Source organism: Battus philenor, unplaced genomic scaffold, assembly GCF_028537555.1.
Source record: "Battus philenor isolate CCGP_79_NKW_IND1 unplaced genomic scaffold, ilBatPhil1.0.hap1 SCAF_3, whole genome shotgun sequence".
In the NCBI taxonomy this organism is placed as follows: Eukaryota; Metazoa; Arthropoda; class Insecta; order Lepidoptera; family Papilionidae; genus Battus; species Battus philenor.
Genome location: NW_027181693.1, coordinates 1,576,900 through 1,597,999, shown reverse-complemented (window position 1 = coordinate 1,597,999; position 21,100 = coordinate 1,576,900). Strand labels below are relative to the sequence as shown.

The 21,100-nt window shown below is 31.6% G+C and overlaps 1 protein-coding gene across 8 annotated transcripts in view; it reads right to left on the bottom strand.

The window, feature by feature from the left end:
- M7BP (Myosin-7a binding protein) overlaps positions 1-21,100 on the bottom strand; it is a 133,659-nt gene that overhangs the window by 39,527 nt on the left and 73,032 nt on the right. For 2 of the 8 annotated variants that reach the window (XM_068770167.1, XM_068770170.1), the window contains exon 1: positions 6,247-6,575. The exons of 2 other annotated variants lie outside the window; for them this stretch is intronic. The gene's annotated coding sequence lies outside the window, so the exon portion shown is untranslated. Of the gene's footprint in view, positions 1-6,246; positions 6,576-21,100 lie in introns of those variants that run through there. 4 more of the 8 variants (XM_068770168.1, XM_068770171.1, XM_068770169.1 and 1 more) reach the window with 2 other exon arrangements.

Here is a 21,100-nt window from a genome sequence, read left to right as displayed (position 1 = left end):
TTAAATATACAGCTCATTTGTGACCAAAAATTTTTAAACCTATTTATAATCAGCCTGTATAAGGTAATGATTCTGAAAATTGTTACACAATTTTAGTTTTTAGAATACGGCTAGCCAATTAGTTCTGGCAGTGAAAAACCTACAGACAGTTAAATATAATTTAAATCAATATGAAGTAATTCCATTTTTGAAAACGTTTTATCTTGCTATATTACCATTACGTTATAATTTTTTAAACCATTGATTTGTATATGGGGTTTACAATTCATTATTTGACAGTAAATGAGCTATTTGTTCAACCTTTTAAAGTATAAATCATATCTATAACCGATCATCCTGTAGACACCTGTATACTGACTCTACCACCGGCTTCAGACGGCAATATTTTATCTAGGTTAAACACAGCCAAGGTCGGTGCTAGGTTCGTAAAATCAACTAGATTTGTACACACACGTAACATAAGATAAGATGCCATAGCTGACGTCACGGCGGGGTAACCAAATTTTATCACCTAAGTATTGTCTTGAACAAAAAGTATCCGATTTGGTCATTTTAAAATTTATCCACACAAAAATTTCAAGTACGAAATGAAAATTTATCTTTGTACATAATCGCACACATACACATATATGTACGAATACACTATTCCATTCAGAACAACTAAGGAATGTATACAACATAACATTACATTAAAAAAACAACATTAATTCCTTCTTTTTTTAAATAAATTGTGTATATATGTAATAAAAATTGCTTTTTGTTTTTAATTATAGTTCTATCGTATGTTTTAAATATATCATTATTATATAATACTAAGAAATATTGAAAACATAGTCAAACTTAACAAACTTGTTTTGTTTTTTGTTAATAAAAAATCCGTAAAGGTCAAATTATATTTTATAATTTTCCTCATTGTGTTAATACGTAATAAGCATGAGTTTTAATAGATACGCAGCTTCTGCTATATTTATATGCGAAAATGTAAGGATGTTTCGTCAAATGCAATAAGGAAAGGCCGCTTACAAGGAAGAAACATAGCATACTTAACGAATAACTTAGAAAAAAACCATTCGGCTATTTTATACTTAGTTTAAATGATTTATATGTTTATTAAATTAAAATCAGATCCTGGTGATGTTAATTCACATTAGCTATTAAAATAGCTGACTTGTTATGGTATAGTTTAACATTAGCTATTAGCAGTTATTATGCTAAATTAGCATATAGCATCCATGATATACAAAACAATTAGATTGTCATGTTTTTTATTGCGTTATTTGAAGAGCATATATAACAAGATATTTTATATATTCACTTCTTAAAGTGAAAAAATTATATAGTAAGTTGTGAATTGAAATATCTATCGTAATGAAAACTACGTAAGAAAAGGACCAATATTTAGCCACTTCCGCACATGCAGCGGTAGTCGTGCAACAAAGTGCACCGCCCGCCAGCCCGCTGATAAATGCGTATGCGGCAAACGATGCGAATCACACAACCGCCACCGCCAAATCACTCAACACGTATTTAACACCTCCACGAAGCATCTTCAGGAGTTATGTTACATCGATTAGTGCCAAACACAGAGTGACTTAATTTGATGTACAAACGCGCCTGTTGAGCTAGGCATGCTGATCTTAAATATTTAATGGAATCGGGCGTTACCTTGCGGAAGTCCTTCCTAAGTATTATTAGGATGGACTTCCGCGTAACGCCTTATTACATTAAATAGAAAATAATTATTTACGTTTTAAATAAAAAAAAATGAATTTTAAATGAAAGGTTATTTATGATTATTCGAATATATATTTTAAAAATCCTATACTGGATTATTGGTTTTAGAAATATTAAACGATGTAATGATAGTATAATAAGAAGCCTTTATTTTCAAAATTAGAATTACTATATATTAAAATTGAGCAGTGATAACAGATTGCAGTTAAGATTTGCGATTGTAGGTCGCAGGTTTGATTCCAAAGTCGAGTCGACCAAGACGGTCTTATATAATTCACACTTTGTGCATTCATTTTAAGGGATTTCCACTGCCTAAAGACATGCTTACAAAGGATGGATCAGCGTACCATAATACACCAATACCTCACTTTGCGTCGTGGTTACGTTCCAAAAAAACATTACGCAAATTGAAACGAAAATACTACTTTTTAAAAAGAAAATTGACCAAAGTAGACATTAATAAACAAAAATAATATAACTCTGCTAATAAATAAATAGGAAAAATATATACCTTTTTTGTAACTAGAAACAACACGTTAAAATTTATGTAAATTTATTATTCTCTTTAAAAAAAAAGCATAACACAATACATTACAACGCACTACGTAATTGAAACTGAACTCCAAAATAAGCAAAACAAGGAGAAAATAAAACTGTATAAAAATTGCGTTAAGTTTTAGTCAGAAAGGGAATCCTCGAGTTTTGATGGCATGGCACAATTACAAACAAAAGTGTTGCCATCTTTTGGAAAAAAAAGAAAATTAAAAAAAAAAATTAAAGACTCGAACCCAAAACAACGCCACCCTGAAAATCTTACGACGCACAGTGAAAATTAGTACTAATTATGCAGCGAAGCAACTTCGAAATAAATGCAAAACAAAACGACGCAAAGCGAGGTATTAGAGTACCATTCCATACTCGTCAATTAGTCTGCCAAGTGAGGCGATTTTGGTATATCTCCCCATAGATATCTTTGAGGGAGGCATCAATGGAGTGAAACGACATATTTCAAAGTGATCACTTTATGTTGGGTGATTCGAAATAGAAGTAGAATTGTTAAAGATTTTTACTGGGAAATGAGATTCCTCAAACATACGAATCGCCACCCTGTATAAAGTATTAGCTGATTCAATAAATGTTATCCTGTATAATTAATAAAATAGTATGTTTCATAAATAAAAAAGTAATTTAAAAGGTATATTGTATTTGGTAATGCTTTTTGAAATACGATATTATTTTTAATATTCTCGCCTACGCAATTATACATATATTGATTGTTAAATACAATAGCATAGAAGTAACGGGAGAATTATTTATCATCTATTTTGTGTATCTTGCGGTTTATATAACAGTAAGGGTAATTAAATATTATTGCTTTAAACCGTTAGGTTCACGATCTGATATTAACTGGAATGTTCATATTTGTTCGCATATCCATGCAAGTAAGTTAATTTGCAAAGATATTTTGGTAAATTTACATGTATATAAAAGATAAAAAATTCCGTGCCTAAATATTGTAGTGTTAGAAGGTAAAAAAATGCATTCATTCTCACATGTTGTTCAATTACCAATTGTTAAAACGCACAGGTATGATTCTAGGCAGTTAAAACTTTTATATGCGATTTCCTTTTTGTAAAAAAGGTGAAAAAAAATTATAGAAATAGATATCATATTTGAGTATCTATTTAGACGGACCATGACCATATATCTGTCACCCGTGTGGAGGAAGCAAGAAAAAATTCCACAGACACGTGGTGTTTCTTCCTAATATAAATATAAAAAATAAAATAAAAAATAGTTGATGATCAATAAGGATTCTGTTAAAAGTTACAATGTTGAATAAATTAATTTTAACTTTAACTTATTTTTACCAATCTAGATGGTGTTTTGCCACAGACCTACCTATTTATGCCACAACTTGCCACAGATTTGGTGTAAATGATCTAGACCACTTTTGGCATAGACCCGATTAATGTCTGAACAGCGTCCTTCTATAAACTTGTTCCATACCTTGATAGATTTTTGCAATAAATTTGTCTTCTATCTAGATAGTTTTTTGCCACAGATCTACCATATATCTAAATGGCGCCTTGCCACAGACCTGTAAATTACCTAAACCGTTTCTTGCTACAGATCGGATATCTATATAGACGGGGTCTTTTCAAAGGTCTGGCACCTATCTAGATGTCTTCTACTACATCAGACACTATGTATTTGCCACAGATACTATATATTTATAACCATATGTATTATTACATTGAAAAGTATATATTTTAGGTGTACAATCGTGTCTTAGTATTTTTAAATAAAGATCTTTCTTTAAGATATTTCGTGGTGGTTATTTTTGGTATAGTCTATATTTAACGTAGAAGCTAATGTTCGAAATTCAAATTAATGTTTTTTTTTAAATGTTTGTAAGCAGCCAGTAACAGAATTTATGGTTAGACTAGATATTTTCGTCGGACGCACCCCGGGATATGTGAGAACCGCTTCGATAAGGTTGACCAACGCTCTTTATGGCTTCGTACGTTTGAAAAGAGGTAGGTTTAGGATTTGTGTATCGATTGTAATTAAGTGAAAGGTTCTAAATTTGAAATATATCATTATCATGTCCGGCGATAAACGCATATCGCAAGGCTTAGGTCTTTTTCAAATTATTGCTCCAGACTGGTGTTGCGATACCCGTATCCAGCGAAGTTCTCCTGCCATGATAAGCGGAATTTTAGAATTATTGAAAAAATAATAAAGGAACTGCCTTGTTCAATGTATTTTTTTAGAAGTGCCTTTGTTTAACAATAATACTTATTGACAATTTAAATTAATTAATTCCATTTTATGATAAGATTTTTCGTTGGTGTAAAAGTAAAGTGTACGAAGAGGTTTTATATGCTACTAGCTGATCCCGCAAACGTTGTTTTGCAAAAAAAAATTGATATTTTAATTTACAAATAAAAAATAAGGGTTGATCGTAGAGGGGTGAAAATTTATGGTTGTATGTATTCTTGTATGCTGTATCATAAAAAAATAAAAACAAAAAATTTCGTAAAAAAAAAAAATAATTTTTTTTAAGTGTGAACAACCTTTATCACTTAGGGGTATAGAAAATAGATAGTAGCCGATTCTCAGACCTACTGAATACGCATATTAAATTTGGTAAAAATCAGTCAAGCCGTTTCAGAGGAGTTCAAGTTCGAACACCGTGAAACGAGAATTTTATATATTAGATAAATACAACGCTATATTATCTGTGTATGTATAACAATGTTAATAGCCTAGTGTTATGTCGTAGATAAAGTCTTGAAACATGTTATTTTCAACCTCGGGCAGGCCCTGTGCTCATTTTTCCATAAATATTGTTATGAGGGCATACATTGGGTTTTATATAGAAATTATAGCCTGTACATGTATTGATACCTTATATTGTTAAAAATCTAGGCTAGATTAGACTAGATTTTTGACTCATAATCCCTCAATGGTAGCTGAGGTCAGTGCTTACAATTATAGATAGTGGGTTCTAATCTCGGAAAATGCTTGGTTTTTATGAATCATACAGGGTGATTGGTTTGACATCTTTGAAGCTTTTACATCTATTTCCTATCACCATGTATAAAGAAATAAATACGAAATAAATCACGTTTTTTTTTTCTAATCAAATGCGACGTACCAGTAACTTCTGACAGTACAAAAGTGGGCAGAGACAGAAATTAAACGATAATTAATTTTAATATGTAGTAATTTGAAATTCGAAAATATTTTTTTACTAATATATCATCATTAAGTTATGTATTATCTGTGGAATCATTTGTTTTTTGATAGGATGTACTTTACTACATTAATTGACAGCAAATAATTATTCTTCCATTTAAGGCTTTCATACATATAACCATGTATAATATTTCTACTATTTGTAAACCGTGAAAGAGATCCGCAAATTCTTATTGGTCATGCCTTTTTTGATATAAAACTGTGATATGATTAATAGATACGTTGAAGAGTTGACAGATACAAAATCGTTTATTATTTTATTTTTATTTTAGTTGAAATATTGTCTGTCGTAAGTATTTGTATATTTGATGAATTATAAAATTATTTACAACCGTTGTTACTGAAACTATACAAAATTCAAATAAAAAAGTAAAATAATTTTTGTGGTTTTTTTAATTTTTTCTCCATTTTTATTTATGACACTGGCTGACAAGTTAGAAAAAATAAGTAAACGATTTAAGAATAATTGTAATTAAAAAGCTTGTAGGTTTTTCCATGATTCTGAGTAACGCAATCACGTTTAGATTTATCTACTTCGTTCAAATATATAAGAAAAATAAAGGTAAAAAATTCCATGTCCAAATATTTATCGTATTTAAAATTATTGTACACGAGCGGAAAATGTGCAAATTTTTATTTCAGAATTACCGTAAAGTGATAAAGTCAGTAAAATTTATACGCCACGAATTTCAAATAAATAAAGTAGTATAAAATGTATATAAAAAAACGCCATGAAATTGTATCAACCTTGAAAACGAACGCGACGTTATCGTTCACCTGATTAAATATAATGTAAACTCATTTGTCTCGACACTGGCACTATAGAAATATAATCACTCGCACTAATTAGAGAAAAAAAAAGTATATATCACATCACGTACGTAAAACGGCGGGAAATTTTGACAGTTTTTTTTTAATCACTGCGCACTTGGACTAAGAGAGGGGGGATATGAAGGTTAGTTTTTAAGGTTTTAGTTTGGGATTGCAATTTCGCGATGGCGCGAAACGGAGCGCGCTTTGGATGCGCGCGTCGCGTGCGAAGTCGTGAGGCTCAATGCGTAAGTTCACTCTCGTGGAAACCGACTCGGTGCCACCTTGCTAATGTTGATGTTCTTGCAGTCGATTTTTCTTGGTTTAGCGTCCGCGTGTGGAATTTTACGGACTTCATTTTATATATAAATATACACACAAATATCATATATATAATATGTGACATCATCCTGATCTAAGTTTGAAATTTAAAATGAATGGTATATTATTAAAAATACTTATACATTTTAAGATTATTTATTTGATCGAAATGTGTGGAGCTTGGTTTATTGACGAATTTACATGAATGATGTACACATCAAACATTGTTAAATTTAATTTTAAAATAGCAACTATTGCTGATCGACATTTCGGATTCATCATTTATTCCATATCCCCAAGATGGAAGAGAGGGCGTCTATAGTACGTCGCCATCCCGAGCAGTCTTGAGCCTTGCGCTTTACTTCGCTCCACGTCATTCCAACTGCCTTCACATCTGTAGTGATCGTCCGCCACCAGGTTTGCTTTGAGCGACCACATCTTCGCTTCCTTGAGGTTTCCATTTTAAGGCTTGCCTCGGTATGTGATTAGGGTCCCTTCGGAGCGTGTGGTCTATCCAGTTCCATTTACGGCGTTTGATCTGCTGGTCGATCGGCATCTTACCGCAGCGTTTCAAAGATCTACCTTGAAGACTTTCTCGGGCCAGTATATACCGAGAATACGTCGAAGACAGTTGTTAATGAAGACTTGCATTCCGAATTATTGGTAGCTTATTACTTTTATTATTAAAATAATTGACACTTCAAACGCGCATGTAAATCCTAATTAAATAAAGATATTTCAAAATTTTAGTTTTAATTTATATTTTACAGCAGAAAAGATTTATTCAATCTATTATTAATTTGAGTCGTAGTATCATTAAGAAAAAAATTTGAATGAATTAAACTATTGACAGTTTTTTCATAATTAGTGTATAAATTCCAGTTTAATCAATTGATTAGACAGTAAATTTAAAGTATGGTGCCACCGGGACGTCTTCACGCTGTTGTCGACTTGCAAAAGATTTATTAAGAATTCTCCTCTTAATTGGGAAACGATTGTCATTGAAAAAAAAGTTTAATTTCTCTTTACATTATTGTGTTGGTTTATCGGCACAGAATCTAGATGAGAACGTGCTACACTTTGTTGAGAGTTTTCACGTACTGCCTATGTAACGAATGTTGTAAATAAATCTTAAATTATTTATGTCTACTTTTTTCCTTATCTGTGCTATGATTAGAAGATTAAACTATAATTATGTCTTGTTCAGTGTACGAATCAAACTTCATACAAAAAAAAAGATGTAATAGACTATTTTAGTTGTTTGTACTGCTCAATAATATAGATTATTAATGATATGTAATATTTTTATGACATGATAACTTTTTTTTTTCAAGGCAAAGGTCTCACCCAAATAAAGCCACGATGCACGGTGACTTGGGCTATGTCGTTACATGTAGTAGGATTATTTTAATTATTATTTAATTTAACCTATTTATTTTTATTTAAGAAAATTCAGGTGATTAAGTTGTTGTGTAAGAGATAATTCGCAAAAAAACGTAATTATATAGTATTATCTGTTGTCTATAGTTCTTGCATGTGCATGTCATCTATTTTGATTTCTCCGCGACCTCGCGTAGCTGATACGAAGATCAAGGTGCCATGCTTCGAGAACGTGATGTTTTCCATAAATAGCATTATTGTTTATTAAAAATCACGCTATCAGTTTTTATAACTACGTATTTAATTGATTGCATAATGCTTCACTATTATTACTAGATACGACTAGGATATTAAAAATAAATTGCGTTTAATCAAAACTAATAAAAAAATATAATTTATTTGCATAATTCGATGCGCACTTTCGAATGTTTATAACACCGGTTTCAGACATCTTTATTTTTGATAGAATATTATTAAATTTACCATTCTTTATTTAAATATTTTTTTATCTCGATGTTTCGTTTTTTAGACGGTTAAGGGTATGTTTTTTTTTAAACATAAAAAGGCAAAATAATAGAATAATTTTCTTTACAATTTAAAGTTTAAAATAAAGAAATAAAGTACTGGACTTTTTAATATGTTTATTATTTACAATAATGACACAGTTATATCGACTGTCGTGTGTTATTTAACCCTTAAATGCATATTGTCGCAAATTGTTAGAGCTTCGATTAATTCAAAAAAGTTTTAGTTTATATAGTGATACATAGTGATTTTGAACAGCTTGTACCGTACATTGATTGACTACGAGATATCACCCCTTCAAAAATTTACACGTTTTTTCACCCAAACATTCTGTAAATAAAAATGAATCTTTATTTCTGTTATTCATCTCATAACTTGAGAAAGACTTTACCAATTTATATAAATCTTTCTTTATGAGTTAATTTTTACTTTGTAGAAGGTTCCCATAGAAAAAATTGATGAAACCTGAAATTTTTCATAAAATAAAGTAACTATTGGAACAGTGCATTTCACAGTTTGATTTATAGCTCGTAGCTAGCACAGGATAACGTCTAGGCAGTTGGTTGAAAATTAAATATATGTTTAAAAATAATAAAGAGAGGTTGTAACGCATCTAACTCTCATCTTACTTGAGAGTGAAAACAAAATTACTGCATAATACATAGAGATATACACGCTAAGCGAATAATAATCGATGTATCAACAATCAATCCGATAGCTCGTCATCCATTACGCGCTGGAGTTGTCATTAGCGCTAAGCACCCGGTACATAGAACGCGGTGAAAGCAGACACATCGTTTGACGTCGAAATTCGCGTGGTCTTTAAAATATGATCGGTGATTTGTTACACAATATATTGTTTTATGTGAGAAACACGTGCTTATATAAGAATGTGAAGTGGTTAAAATTTCTAAGATTCTATATTCACATGAATGAGTTAATTACGCAGTTTTTGTAGTATCCAGAATACTAGCTTACCGAGGATTTATAGGGATACTGATACCAGCTGACAGTCACATAGCGAGCCATGAGAAAGTAGTCTCATTGGAGACCCAAGACCAAGAATCGATTAATCCATGTCCAAAATTTCTTCCAAAACCTTGTGCTTTCAACTGTTATAAGAATACACACATAAAGACATGTTTTTTTTCTTGTGGAATAATTCCACACGGAATATATACACAACCATTTAGTAGCCCTTGTCAGAAGGCAACGAAAGGGTTATATTTGTCTTCTTCGACGCCTTTCATCAAATCTTCATATACTACTGTAGTTTCAAAGACGCGAGCAGAATTAGTTCACGCGCCACAGCGAAGCTAAGACATACGTGCGGCAGGTAACCCTGAATTCATCACCAAAGCTTTGTTTTAGGATGAAGAGATCCGTAGATGAACGAAGTTCTGAAACGAATCGGCCATATACGCGCACTAATGCTCACAGTAAAACGAAGGAAAATCGCTTACTCGGGACACGTTCTTCGACACCAACGATACAATCTCCTTCAACTTATCATGATGGGAAAGGTAGCTGGTAAAAGGAAGGTTGGTAGGAGAAAGAAGTCGTGGCTTCGTAACATTAGAGAGTGGACCGGAATCGCCAGCGCTGCTGAGCTATTACGCAGAACTAAAAATAAGGAAGAGAGCAGGAAGCTGATAGCCAACCTCCACTAGTTGGAGAGGCACTTCAAGAAGAAGAAGAAGAAGCCAATATAGGCCGAGTACGAGTAGAAGTAATAGTGGGCAGGCCACACATCTTGAAACAGGTAGCAGAAGTAGCTATGTGGTTCATAAGTGATATCATGACTTGACCATCCACAGAGTCCGTCAGGAGACTAAATAAATAATTTCAAATTCTACGCCGCGTTTAAAACGAACGCCAATTAGTTCCCGACGCTTATGAATGTTGAATGTTTTTTTTTTAAATGCAGTTTCGTGATGGATCGGATATCGGCGGTGCAATCGATTCGCCACGTCCGCCGCGCGTGGCTCCATCGCTTCCACTGCTGCGCTAAAACTCACAAAAGAAATTTGGTGCGTAGAATAAATTCTTCTTTTCTTGTTACGCATTTAAAAATAGAAAGCACAGAGATTGAAAGAACATTTATATGTATATAGATCTAAATTAGGTACCAAATAAGTTGATAGTATATTTGTTTATAAGTACATATGTGTTTAGAAGAACTGTTATCTCCAAAATACGTCTTACGTCGGATTTGTCGAGCCGGTTAATAGCAACTTACATCTAGCGTCTTCTGACGTCTTCAGATATTAATAATAATAATATTGTTATACCGTATCATTGTGTAGTTTATATATATATATATATATATATATATATATATATATATATATATATATGTCAGCGTGACCGCGTTGTAATATCACGTAATGATAGAAATTAGAATAGACAATTTTTTTTAAATAATTATTGTAAATGGACTTTTATAAGAATTTTTAATGGAATCAGGCGTTACCTTGCGGAAGTCCATCCTAAGTAAGAAAAGGACCAATATTTAGCCACTTCCGCACATGCAGTGGTAGTCGTGCAAGAAATGCACCGCCCGCCAGCCCGCTGATAAATGCGTATGCGGCAAACAATGCGAATCACACAACCGCCACCACCAAATTACTACACACGTTTTTCACCCCTCCACGGGGCATCTTCAGGAGCTATGTTACACAGATTAGTGCCAAACACAGAGTCACTCTGTGGCTAAATATTGGTCCTTTTCTTACTTGACTGCAAATAGGCTATATATTCACCCCTTTCAAGCTTTTACACCGCAAAAGCAAACACAGAGTTTTATAAGAAGACAGTTAATGTTGGTGACGTCACTTCTCTTAGGATGTGATGTTAGATCCCTTTCGTGGTCCGTATGATTCGTAGTTTTAACAAAAGGCGTCAAAGAAAACCATTGAATTGTAGTCGATAGGACCCCGACATAACCATGTTCCGTTGGAACGATAGGTTTATATATATATATGATGAAGATATATAATTTAAAATGTATAATATGACGTGGTAAACACTCGTAATGATTTATATATATATAACATATTGATTAATTAAATTTGTATTTTTAAGTAAAAACATGAAATATAGGCCTAATTATGCACGGCCTTACTTAATTTTCGTCGTCGTAACTTGAATCCTTACAAAGTAAAGGACAGCTAGCAACCCTTCCTTAAATCATAAACACTGCCTTGATTAAGTCAAGGGTAGACAATTGTAGGTTTTCACCTATTGAATGTAACTTCATGCTTATCAACCATTTAACAAATTCGTGTTTATGTGAACCGGGCGTGGACCAGACCGTAGTCCACCTTGTGGCCCACTGTCCCACGTTCGGAGGACTTTAGTACGATTTCGAAAGCAGGTTGAGTAAAAAAATAAGTGAGGACACCATCGCCTCATTGATAGAAGAAAAATCCGACTGGCCAGTGTTCCTAGATTATAGCCAAAAAAAAAAATAGCAAAACGTGTAATAAATGGTAACAAAAATAATACAGGCAGTAGCTAAAAACTATAAGAAATACTTTTAAAGTAAATAAAACAAACACTATGTAACCTAAAGAGAAATAAAGTACTAAAAGATAAGATAAAGTAAAAATGATTTGATTACCAAAAGCTGTGATAGTAATGAACGAGGCGAAGGAAGTGAGGCGATGAATGAACGGTAGAAAGTAAGCAAAAGAAAGATAGAAATTGTAGAATTTAAGTAGAAGAAATATAGATCATGTGAAGAGTATGTAATATTAAATATTGGTCCTTTTCTTACTTAGGATGGACTTCCGCAAGGTAACGTCTGATTCCATTAAATTATGTAATCTCAACGCATTGCTTTCGTAATTCGTTCGATTATATGTTCACAGTATTGGAACACTTATTCACAGAGGTCATAACCAAGAAGGTTTTATAGATTGTCGTTCCGGCAATGTTTTTTTTAAACTGGTCATATGTATCGTGTATATATTTAGTAAGTCCTTACGATGTAAATTGCAATTGACTTATATTTTTAAAATACGAAATTTAAATTATTTGTTTACCGCACGCAAGACGCCAAATATTTGTTTACGTAAGAACATAATCGGAATGAAAAACAACGTAATAATGAATGTTGTTGAAAACAAACACACTTTTGCAATATTGAGGAAATGTTTACAAAATTTTAATATGCTATTAAACTGTATTCACTATGACGGACTTTACGTAACCGCAGGGCTTTTGTAAGGCAACACATTTCACTTCTAAATGTCAACACTTAGTGCATTGCATTTCTATTTCGATTGTTCATTACTAGTGTTAATTAGTGTTGTATATCTCGAAGGGTTATTGGAACAAATTCTCAATTATAATAAAACAATTATACATGAAACACTTGGTGATATCTTTGAATGAGTAAAATTTGAATATTTTTTGTAAAACAAAGTTATTCTATCTTTAAATTTGATGAAGTATTTTAAATTATTTACGTTGATATCATTTATACAATGTAGAATCTTTATAGATCTTTTGCCCTATTTTTCTATTTACTATTATCATAAATAATATTTATGTTTAATAAATAATAAAAAATTAAAGAATAATTAAAAAGTTAGCCAATTTTACAGTGTTCTAATTTCAAATTTGCTATTGCGTATTAGCATAGTGAACGCAATCCAAGACATTCGAAGTCGATGTCCCATCTCGGAGAACTTTGCATCTATGAGTGCCCACCTAAACGATGAGAGCTTCAGGGTTCTCCCAAGGGTCTTTCTGGGGAATCCCCGGGCTTATTATTAGCGATCTAGGTGAAGCTCTCTCTTTTCGAAGATCGATGTGCAATATTTATCGCCGGGTATTGTACTAGATCTAAAGATTGTTTATTGATCTTTGATCGGAATACGAGTGTTGAGTTACGCAAGCTTGAATACCATCACATTCAACGAAGATTGGAAAGGAGAGAAATGGTTTTATGAGTTATAGCTATACAGGTTGATTCATTATATGCATAAAAGAATTAAATGAGTGAATGAATAGCTGTAGATTTATGTATGGTGCACCCTCTTCAATCTATCGCTGTTTCTTTCTGTAGTTTGCGCTACCAGAAGTTATTGTAACATTATAGAAAAAATAATGTAACATATTATATTTCAGATACGATAATCACCGCTGATAAATCTAAAGCTGAAGTGTGAAAGCAATGTGTTTTAAGTGCAATTTCTATTGAAATGCTTAAAGGTCTTAAATAAATAAATCAAGTAGAGATGTGTGTCCAATCTTAAAACATAACTTGTTACCTTATTGACCCAAGTTATTCGGTCGTTATACTGGTTGAACAAATTGTGGAAGCCTACTTCTGCGACTCTTACGTAACCGATACACTTGTTCGGATAACCTGAAATTTAATTATTCCGGCCGTCTGTCACACCGAAATCGTGACGCGATAAAATCAGTCGACAGGTTTGTAAAAAAAATGATTTTTACAAAATTATTTTACTTTTTGTAAATACTTCGGTGTGTGGCCATGACACTACTTTTACACGAGATAAGTGTGTATTGTAACATTTAATATCTGTTTAAATGTAATGAACAAATATTTGTGATATATATTATGAGAAAACGGAGTCGAAATTTTGGATGGACTGAAATGCTGCAATTTTGAAGATTGCTTTCAATTGTCATTTTAGTTTTAAAGGCTTTTTCTAAAAGTCATTTCCTTTGTCTTCTTTCAGCTGATGGACGCCCACTGAAAGGCATAGGCTACAAGAAGATAACATTGCAGCCATAATGCAGTCCGACAAATTGATTTAAAAATGAATGGAAAGTATTAAAAAGTGAACGCTATGTTCATTGTTTTAATGTTCTAAATCATTTAAAACGACAAACAATAGTTTGACAGGTTAGGGCAGGTATTTTTACTCTATGATTTGTATGATCATTCCCTGTGACATAACGTAAGTATGAATAAATAAATTAATTGAATTTATAAAACCGTTCTCGTGTTTTGCGCTTAACATACTTCTAGATATAAATTACATAAACCATTTATTTTTGAACAGGGTGTACAAGACAATGATTAGGCCATACATTCATCCTCTTAAAGATTTTACAATCCGTCCTGTATATAAAAAGAGAAAAATTATAACGAGTTATAAATTTGAATGAATTCAGGATTGTTAAATATAATCAATTCCATTATATTGCTTATAAATCAGAATATTAATTTTATGAAATGGAAAGTGGAGATTAAACTTAATTTTTTTAATGAATTTCTTTCACTTCGCCGCACATGTAATCTAACGATACAATGAACTTGTGAATTTACATAACACTCGAACAATTAACATTTAATTACGTTCCAAACTTTATCAATTCGGATACACGCTCCATATGTTTTTGGCTTTATGTCAGAACCTTGTTAAACACGTCGTTTTTTTAAATTTAAATAATGAGTAATTATTATTTTAAGTTCACTGTGCTGTGGTCTATTGTATATTTTTAGTTACACTCGCCTTTTCATCTCTTTCTCTCTCTTCTTTTTGTAGACCTCCATAATTTTCTTCACTCTTCTGTCGGCAGTGCGTTACACGTTACAGGCGGCCATCTTTATTATGTCATAATTTGTGGCTTTATTCGTTCTTTTCTGCTCCCTTTATCGAAATTCTAGCGCCTTTTTATAAACCGTGCTGAATGTTCAAGAAGTTAAACAGACAAATCTAGAAATTTCGAAATCATTGGAAGTCTTTCATAGATATTGCCTAGGTGTCATCACAGCGTTCATGTCTACTACCAATCTTTGTTAACATTATTATATGCGCATTTATCGGCGGGCTGGCGGGCGGTCCACTTTGTTGCACGACTACGACTGCATGTGCGGAAGTTGCTAAATATTAGTCATTTTCTTACTTAGGATGGACTTCCGCAAAATAACCCCTGATTCCATTAATGTTTTTATGTTTCGGTGTGATAGCGCTGTATTTAGTAAAATTACTATATAGTATAGCATTTCCTTTTTAATAAAAATACTGATTGATAATCATGAAATTTGCTATTTATTATAATTAAATTTTTATAATAAAGTATTATACTTGGGTTATACTATGGATTTCTCTATTAGATCGAATTAGAAATGGAAAAATCCGTAGACAACGAACACAAGCGGATTACAGATTAAAGTTGAAGTAAGTATACTTCCTCTAAATCTGGCTACTTCCGAGATGGAACTGATGGCTGATGAGGTCTAAAGGTTTTGGAACCGGTGTTTGATATCAACAGAACAACAAAAGCCTTAAAACACTTTTAACAGATTGAGTGATATTTAAATACAAAAAAAACACAAATAATTACTGAACTAAAAGTATATATTCACATAGACTAGCGTGTAAGTTTTAAATTTGGAATGACAAATTTATACACATAGACTAGCGTGTAGCTTTTAAATTTGGAATGACGAATTCGATATTTAAATTGTTGCAAATTTAAAGCGAGGTTGCTGACTGGCCGGCTGTGATCGTTAAGAGCATTCGTGTTGCGACAGGTGTAGCGGCCGAGCCTTATTGCCGAGGGCTAGGCCGCGGCCGCTTGCCCCAGCGCCACTTAGCCCGAGTCATGAGTGATTTTAACTTTTTATTTCACTCCTAAAATATACGCCGCTCCTAGTAACGGATGATGAAAAATATATTCATATATTACAGAAAATTTTAATTCACCAACCTTTCAGTCAATTAAATAAAAAAAAAAACCAAATTGACTGATATAGGTTCGTCTATAAAATCGGGTATATACAGGATGGTTAGTTATGGGTTTAATTATAATCTATTCCTTTTTAATTTTTTATATTATAATGCAACTGGCTAGAAACATTTGGATAGTAATAAAAAACAAATTGTTCGAATTTTAAAAAATATTCTTTACTCTATTATCATTACGTGATATAATATTGCTAGAATAATTGATCTTTGGATAGGGTGTATCATAAAATGACACCAAATAAGCTATATATTCAAGCCTTAAGAGCTATACATCCAAAGCCAATTACTATGTATATCTAATTATTTTAGGTACAATAGTATATATGTAAGAATAGACAAAAGATAAATAAAGAAGAATTATAATTTTGTAATAGAATATATATATATATATATATATATATATATATATATATATATATATATATACATAACGCCTGATTCCATTAATGTATAAAACACTCTCAGCTCTATTGGCTTGAGCCAAACAAATCCGTCATTATGATGAAACTTCTGTTGCAACGCTCATTGGGTCATAAATTTTCACGCAAATCTCATATATAACCATTATGGTTTAAAAATTGTCATACTGGCTACAGTATCAGTTATCCATAATAATTACGGTTTTATCTTCAAATTTCCTAATAACACAGATTATAAATTAAACTATTTCATATGACGACGATAATAATGTTCTTGTTTCAGTTTGAGTACGGATTTAGAAGGTACACGAAAAGTAATTTTAAAAAAGTTTTAAAATATGTATATTCTATTAGAACATTAAAAATGTAACACATTTTATTTTGCGCCAGCCTTTTCAGCCATAGGCAAAAATGACATGTCTTCCCCAAAGTAATGGTAATCCTATGTTATTAATCCACATAGAGTGAATTATATATGAATGTATCTCGATAATCGAACCCAAGACCCGCGATTGACCATTAATAATTTTTCAGTATTGCAAGTGGCTTGCTACAGATACGTCAGATATAAAAGAAACATAAGAATTATTATGTTTTTATTGTTTTATGTCATACTCCTAGAGAACTCTTACAATGTAAAACATGTACATACGGCACCGGATATCGACTGGTTATATATAGAGAAATTTGTTTTTCGTATCACGCACTTCCCACAATCGTATGATCAAACACGAATAAGCGGGTAAGATGGTTGGTAACAGAAATATGTGTCGTATGAAAGTCGATGAGAAAATTTCACAGCCATGGGAATAAATAGTGGATTCTAGGTTCGAGATGTGGACGCGATTTCATAAAGTCTTCTTTTGTGATAATTGTCAAGTTACCCCTACCATTTGTTCACACGAACACGTGTTATGGAGTTATCAATTAATTTAATTTTGTTACATTTATTAATTTTATATATATATTCTTCTGTATAATATATATACATATATGTACGTAATATTAATTTTGATCTGGTAATGTTTTAGCTTTTTAGTTTTATTTATAAAAGTAATTAAAGTAGATAAAATAAATACAAATAATTATAAATATTTTCGTTGTTTAGTTGTTCCGAACAGAATTTTTGTGTATGTATATATGTGTTGTATATTTGTGTGTTATTTCGTTTGAAATCATTTTAATGTCACATTGGTTCTGTCGTAGATTTGATCTACACGTACACATACGAAATAAATTGATTCAAAATTTAATGCATTGTAAACAAGAATAAAAGGTGGTTGAAAGTACTCTATGGATTATATCGATTATATTAAATCGATTAATAATGTAATTGATCGATTAAATGAAATGCATTTGTAGCACTTAATCCTGGCGTCACAGCATGGAGAAGAACGCGCTGGGAACAGAGCGTCGTGTTGGTTTTGTTTGTCCATGACTGCGGTCTTACGCCACCTTCCCATGGCACAATCCCAGCCGGCATCGGGAATGTTTGCCAATTTTATGGACTTGCATAAATACACTCGCGGACAATAAAATTGCACGGACAAGGCGACGTAAGTGAGGCGAGATATGAAAGTAAGATAAAGAATGAAAAGAGATGCAAAAATTTCTGACGAACTAAAGAGGAATGAAATGATGACATTAAAATGGAAAAAGAATAGCATGGAAATGAGAAATTTATAGAAATTATGATTGTAATAGTAATTCCTGTGTACCTAGGACAGGGGAAATATGATTTAAAAAAAGATACGGACCTTTCTTCTCTCAGCTGCGTATCACGCGGCAGCCTTTTATTGTATACAATTTTTCTTAACAGTAAAGAAAGTTAAAATTTAAAAAAAAATATATGTATATATAATTTTTTTACTAGAAAATAATACATTTCTACATAAAAAAAAATTAATATTTCATTTAAGGGCTACAGATCGTTAAATGCCTTGAGGTTTATAGCAATGTGCCGTCAAAAAATTTCGTTGTAGATTTTCTTTTGCGGAAGTCCGGTCAATTGAACGATGGTATATCAAGGCTTTCATAGCCTTACATCGGGATTTCTGAGTATTTATAAATAAAAAAATCAATAACATTGTACGATGATATATAACATAAGAATAACATATTTTGTCATTAACAGTTAAATCTGGATAAATGAGAGCTCAAGAGAACGCGATCTGTTTTTATCTTATATGTCAATAACTTCTGTCAGTACAAAGTGTGCAGGGAAAGACAGTAAACATAATAAATTTTGATTTATGTCAATATCCAAGTCAATATATATATCATTCAAATCATTTATATAAGTCAAATTAAAATTATGTTTACGTTAGTTCGTAACGCGCCATCTATCGAGAAAAACTAACATAAAACTTGCAGTTTACATCTTTTTTGGATAATTGTTTTAACAATAACCTTTTTTTCTGTATAATTAGAACAATTCATATCGAAATATCTTATATGATATATGCAATGTAAAAATATGTAGCAAGAAGGAAAGATAGGCGAAGAACGAAAGACGATAAAATGAAAGAAATTGCGAAGGATGGAAAAATTAAATGAAAAATATATTGTAACAGGGAGTCCCAAAAACAAAATAGGGAAACGAAAGGTCCTCAATAAATGGGACCATAAAGACTCTATGACATAATACTTATAATAGCTGAAATAAACAAACCCGCGGGATCAACATTGTTAAGTTGCCTAATCTTTCAAAGAGCATACGCTGTTGAACTTGGTCTACCAGATTTTTTTAAACCTGACCCCATTGTTACTTATCCTATATAATACCTGACAGCTGTATAAACCACTTCAAGTTCTTCATTGTTCATCAAAGCCTTGATTTCTATTTGTTTCATGTACTTAGGAAAAGGCTCTAATATATTTAGTTTTAATACCACTTTAATGGAAGTTATTTGCACTAAACATGTATAATATCCTATAGGTATTGTTTACATTGGTAATTATAGATTAATGTATGTTAACCTAGATAAATAAACATGTTTTATCAACCATTTCAATCTCTCAAAGTTCGTTAAGAGATGATGTAAGTCAATATACAAAATGAATAGAAAAGGGTCCAAAACAGAGCCTTGTGTTACAAGGTGACCCGTGAGATATACTTCCGTTAACATTTGTTTTTGGATCTGGATTTAGATAGCGTGTTTTACGATAAGTGTAATGTATATAAATACGTGTATTTAATTAATAAAAATTCTCCCAATATTTGTGTCACCGAGTGTAGATCAGGGACGTCATAGCAAAAAAAATTATAGTACTCGGCATCCACAGCCATTGTGTGAGCTCGTTTTGCATTTCTTCGATTTACATTGTAACACAGTTTTACAGCTTTTTTTTTACTAACGCTGTGATCAAATATATAAATTTAAACTTAAAAACTTCGATTTTATAATTTAAATTTGATTTAATATGAACATTTATTTAGTGCTATATAATTAAAATAACAACTAAAAGACTAGATAAAATCGATAAAACGCTATACTAAGCACAGATAGTCTCTAACATTTAATAAAGTTAAAATATCATTATGGACTGGTATACAGGATGATTGGTTATAGGTGTAAAAAATTCAAATGGGTATACGTATTCTCATTTGTCAGCAAAAAGTTTTTACACCGCGAGGACAGATAATAAACAATAATTAATTTTTATATGTAGTAATTACAATTTTGAAATTGCGTTTCCTCACTATTATTACGTTATCTATATTGATTTATAGACAGGATATAAAATTACATAATAGACAGAAAGTTGGTCATACATTTAACCTCTTTTTATTGAAACTAGGAAAGAATTCCTCGCTTGTTGCAAGAAAATAGTTAAAAACGTTATACAAAAAAATAAAAATCCAAATATACAACAAGAAATGTGATAAAATGTGATAAAATAAAACTCAAATGTAACATAATTACGACAATATATTAGAGAAAATAAGTAAAAATGTAAAAAGAAAAAATGTAGAAAATTAAGAGGAAAGAATGATAGATGAACAGAGCAAAAGGGTAAGAAAGTAGAAATGTAGCATGAAAGATAGATAATAGACCGAAAGAGAAAGTAAAATATGAGAGAAGAGAGAGAAAATAAAAAATCATGTGAAAAATTAAATTGCAAATAAAGTCCCTGTCCCACCATAAATAGGGGTACGAGAGGCCCCAATAGCGGGGGTCATAAAAAAACAAAAAAAAACCTCTTTTTATAAATATAATAACCTTTTAATATGTTTTTTGCAGTGACAACTATTTTATTAGAACATATAAAATTATCTATTTGTTCGTTTTCATATATATATTCAAACGTTTTGATTTGTATATTGAATACATTGTTCCGAGACACGCTTAAAGAACTCTCACCTTGACCGCAAGTGAACAATGTATGACAAATAAATATCGTTTTTATGAT